This window comes from Aulostomus chinensis, chromosome 3, assembly GCF_037954235.1.
Source record: "Aulostomus chinensis isolate RoL2024-O1b breed Wild chromosome 3, RoL_Achi_v1.0, whole genome shotgun sequence".
Taxonomy (NCBI): Eukaryota; Metazoa; Chordata; class Actinopteri; order Syngnathiformes; family Aulostomidae; genus Aulostomus; species Aulostomus chinensis.
The window spans coordinates 13,375,223-13,380,222 of record NC_141322.1 but is presented as its reverse complement, the minus strand read 5'-3'; the positions used below and the strand labels follow the sequence as shown (position 1 = coordinate 13,380,222).

Below are 5,000 nucleotides of genomic sequence, written 5' to 3'. Positions count from 1 at the left end.
TTCAGAGAAGCTCAAGAAAGTGAACCAAAACGGAAACTTTGGCTTGTTAGAATGAAGAGAGACGCGCATGATATTCATTGTTAATGTGCAAATATTGGTTAGTTGTCTTTTTATGTTCAAAATGATCAGCTAAGGTGAGATTCAGCATCATAACCTTCAAACCAGGCATGAATATGTTAAGACCTGATGTGTCAGTTGCCGATTAGACCACAAAGCAGGCCACAATGATACTGTGAGCTCATAAATCAATAAGCACGGCCTTTCATCAGGCTGGAGGGCCTGGACACTGCAGCACGCAAGTAAAACAGCTGTACTGTTCTGAAAACCACGTGTTGGGCTTAATATCAATCTCAAAATATCCTCTTTAAAGTTTGTACAATTAGCATTCAGACACGTCCACCTCAATAAACACACACACACACACACTCTCTCTCTCTTTCTCTCTCTGACTTTCCAGGGATGATTTATGTGTCCCGAGCCTTCGTGGAATACATTGCAGCAGCCAGTCGTGGATACACACACACACACACACACACACACACACACACACACACACACACACACACACACACCGGAAACAACTGGACAGGTGGGATAAATCAGCCTCATTGGCCCCTCCCACTACACACACACACACACACACACACACACACACACACACACACATCCTCATAAGTGGGTTCCTTGTGTATCCTGTTCAGTGAATCACTCACACACACACTGTTGAGTTTAGGTGTGAAGAGCATGGGTTTATTGAAGCTTCCTTGAAACACACAGATCTAGACTCAGGCAGGGGGACAGGGATGAGGGGGGGGGGACAGTGGTCTCCTATAAATAGCGCCTAGGAATGGCGTTGATAGGTGCTGTGAAAAGAAATGGAGGGGGGAGTGGAAAAAGGATTAAAAGAGATACAGGGACATAGTGCAACTCTACTTGTACTTGTGTGAGTCTGCGCGCGCGCGTGTGTGTGTGTGTTTGTGTGTGTGTCTGGAGGGACGTGGTATGGATTTCTTGCCACCAACAAAACTCCAGTCCAGTCCATCACACCCTCCCCACCCCATCCTGCTCCAGTGTGAAAGCCGTCGTGTGTTAACACAACAAGCACATCTTCCGATAAAGTGATAATGAGTCACAATCCTTCCCTCCAGGACAGCACCACCTCGCTCTCAGAGATGGTCGTGACTCCATTTGTATGTCTCATGATGTCATCTCCAGTAACTGCTCAGTGACGTCATCTCACCCCTAGAGGAGGTCAGGGTACAAACAAACATGTAAGTATAAATAAAAACCTTTTTCCTGTGTTCCTGTGTTTTGTTTTTTGAGTCATTTAGTTTATGGTTTTTCTAAATAAATCTCACAGATGCTCTAATTTGCCGCCATGCCAACAAAATTATTTCTTACTCGTCCAGGAGTTTCTAACAGTGATGGAGAGACCGTCCTTAACATACCAATTTCCACAGAGCAAGTGCAATATTGACAATCTGTCCTCAAGTGTTAGGTCTCCGCTGATTTGTAACCAGAGGCCTCAGTACAGCTCCTATGTTGTGTGTGCTTCCCTGCGTTTGTCCGCCCAGCCGTCTGTGTGGTATTACAGCGTAGATCTCCGCTGCTGCCGCTTACTCTCACACAGCCCACAGCCAGAAATAGTCCTGTGTCATCAGGGTAAATAGGTTGTGGTCTGTCTGTGTTCGCAGGAAGTCCACAGTCGCCTTCAGAAGCTTCTTGGAGCCTCCCAACACCGTCACTCTGGCCTGTTTTTGTATGCATATGATTAATAAAAGGTTAACTCAAACCCCAGTTGAAGAGGCCTGTAAATCTCCCCCACAATCTCTTCCTTCCTCTCCCTTTCTCTCCCCCCTTTGTCTCTCGCCCTTTGCCACACCTTTCCCTGGGGGATGGAGGGATTGTGAGTGGAGAACGGAGGTGTGGCTCCTGGCGCAAGCACAGGTGTGCTTGTTTCCTCCCTTCGCCTCTCTAATGTAATGATTTCTTTGGCTCGCCACCTGCCAGGTGGAAACAACACCCACAGCTAATGGTGCGCTTTAAGATGCCCAACTAGCTTCCGCCTTGAAAGACTTGCTTGTTTATCCATCACAAACATTCCATTTGTACCATTTTTCCTTACTTGAATTCAGACAGCCCGTTTTGAATCTTGCGTGTTTACATTTTGCATTACATTCAAATAATGTTTCCAAAAAGTGCTGCCGCCCAGGAGAACAGCTAACAGAGTCACAGCCCCGCTCTTTTCAAATAGTTACAAGTTACTTTTTTCTCCTGGGTCTCCTCCTCAGCTCTTTTTCAAACTGCCTCGAGGGTGGTTGGAGAGCAGGTCCCAGGCCCTGGGAGGTCAAAGGTCACTCAGAAACAATAGGCTCCCACTCTGGGTCAGATGTGGTCAGGGAAACAAAAGGGGTGAAGACCTGGATTGGACAAACTAATGCAGTGTTTCAAGGTGGCAGAGTGACAACAAGGCAGAGGGAGGGAAGGCAGGATAAAAAGTGCGATGTGAGTGTAGCAAAAACCTTTGACACTGACCCACACACACACACACACACACACACACACACACACACACACACACACACACACACACACACACACACACACACACACACACACACACACAAAACAGTGTCCGCTGTGCTTATATTTATCAAGTTTACAAATAAGAAAAAAACTGACTTGAGCCACAAAGCTACAAACTCTCATAGTTTTAAAAAATAATGTCTCTTTCCTGATTCCAAAGCAAAGCTGTGTGTTTCTACTTTGTTATATCTCTTCTCATCGTTCTTACTTGTTCCTTCCCCTCCCCCATGCCGCTGTCTTTCTCCCTCTTTTTTATTCAGTGCCATTGATCATGCATGCAGAAATTCAGCACGCCCAACCACGGCTCTCGCCAGGATAGGTTAGCTGGTGCAAGGCCCTGTCCTACATACTGTTCTCTCGCTATGGTCCAGCAGGCCAGAGTCACACCCTCCCCCTGATCTGCCTCTCCTCACTGACTTCCCCCTCTGCTGCACACACACTAATACTCTGCAGCCTGTCACACCAGCAAATGCACACACACCATCATGTGATGCTGGGAACTTATCGTTACCAAGCTGTTTTAGTCAGGTGCACTGAATGGGATTGGGTTTTTTTTTTTTTTTTTGTGCTTTCTTTGATTCGGTCTGAGGTTTCACACAGACCAGTGGTCGTTGAATGTGAATGGATATGTGGAGATTATTTGCATGCTGTGAATTACTTTTTTTTCTGTGAATCCCAGTCCCAACTGATGAGTTGAGCAAATGTATTTTACATAACTGTGAGGGTACATGACAAAACAACTCAGCTGACCAGGCTTACCCTGGCTGGCAGAGGGGCTGACTTAGAGGTAATGCTGCTAATCTTCCACTTAGCAGGTTTGGACTGCCCGTCACGTGGGTTGAGAGAGGACTGAGGGTTGGTAAAGGCTGGATAGAGGTTAGATTAAGATTAAGTTAATGTATTAATTTAGGTTTGGGTGCAGGGCCGCGCCCCCACCACACCTCTAATCACCTGACAAGCTTACCTGTCCAAGCCTTCCTTTGCTTTTATCTTAAACCCACCCTCCCTTTCCCTTTATTTCCTCTGTTCACCCTCCTGACCTGTGGATGCTAATACTGCGCAGATAGAACACCCACACTGAGTCTCCCTCTGTCCAGTCATCAGTTAATCTGAAATCATACTTTAATTATACTCATACTTGAAAACTGGGCAGCAGTGACAGGGAGCTGCTGCTGACTCGGATTTGAATATCTATGAAGGTGTGAATGTTGCTGTCTTGGTTGTGTAGATTGACTTTAACACACACACACACACACGCACACACGCACACAAACAGACACACACATCGAGCACTAGGACCAATCTTTAAATGACATATTTTTGTGTCCTTAATAGTGAAGTCAACTTTAAGGAACCGGATGATGGATACTGAGCTCCAGCTGGTTGGATGGGAGGTGGACACCAGGGACAAGTGAGCCAAGCCTTGGACCAGGCGTGGATGGATGAACGTGAGACCAGATCCCTGTAGGAAGATGAATGACATCAAATGATGTAATTGACAATTACATCACTTATACCATTTCAAACTGGACAAAAAAACAAACAAAAACAAAACAGAAACACCTGGATTTTGTCTTCAGATGGAATAATCAACACTATTCCAGGGTGAAAATACATCGCAGTACCATTTCACACGGAAAATTCATGCAAATAAGGTTTCTTTTCTTTTCTTTTCTTTTTTTTTTTTTTTTACATTTTTTTAAGGAAGTTAAACCTGCTTAAAAAAATAACCACTTGAATTTTTCCAGATGCAAGTTGATGAATTTGTCCGCCCGGCTAACAGGACTGATCATGAGCCACAAGCCACTCTGCAGCCCTGTAATATGGATCTATGTCTTCCGAGGCTGCCGGTGCTCCTTCACTCAGATGAAGACTAGCATGACACAAGAGGGATCAGCAGCTACGTGCCTCACTCATAACTCATTTACCTTAATGTCATTTCAAAATGGGCGCTTCTTTTGCATCTCCATGTCATATTTTCCATACCGCAATAAAAATTTCAACGCTGAAGAAAATGGAAAAAAAAAAAATTCTAGATCTGGCCCTGCTCATCCACATTCACTCGCAACACGACAAATAGCAACAACACATTTATAATAACGATACACAGCACAACTCACTAAAAAACAAGACACACCACAGCATAGCTTCGCGTAATATTACATAATGTAGCACCTTATTATGAGATGATACAGCATAAGATAACGTGGCTGGAGTTGGCAGGTCAGTTGAAGGTCACCGCTGCCACTTGCGTGGTCATGGACTGCAATGTGCCAGTCTTTCCCTAGAAAGTTACATTGTGTGAAAGACACATTTTCTTTTCTTTTTTTTTCCTTACAAGAAATGACGTGTGAAGGGTAAGGAGAATATGGCTGCTTGAACAGATTCGTTTTTAAGAACCTTTTCAAACACAA

The 5,000-nt window shown here is 44.8% G+C and overlaps 1 long non-coding RNA gene across 4 annotated transcripts in view; it reads right to left on the bottom strand.

Moving 5' to 3' along the window:
• The window catches only part of LOC147267747 (uncharacterized), a 7,561-nt gene that overhangs the window by 459 nt on the left and 2,102 nt on the right, over positions 1-5,000 (bottom strand). For 3 of the 4 annotated variants that reach the window (XR_015112063.1, XR_015112064.1, XR_015112062.1), the window contains 2 exons: positions 3,956-4,048; positions 1-2,380 (listed from right to left, as the gene is read on the bottom strand). The exon at positions 1-2,380 is cut by the window's left edge. This is a non-coding gene — a long non-coding RNA (uncharacterized LOC147267747). Of the gene's footprint in view, positions 2,381-3,955; positions 4,049-4,761; positions 4,871-5,000 lie in introns of all 4 variants that reach the window. The other variant, XR_015112065.1, reaches the window with a different exon arrangement.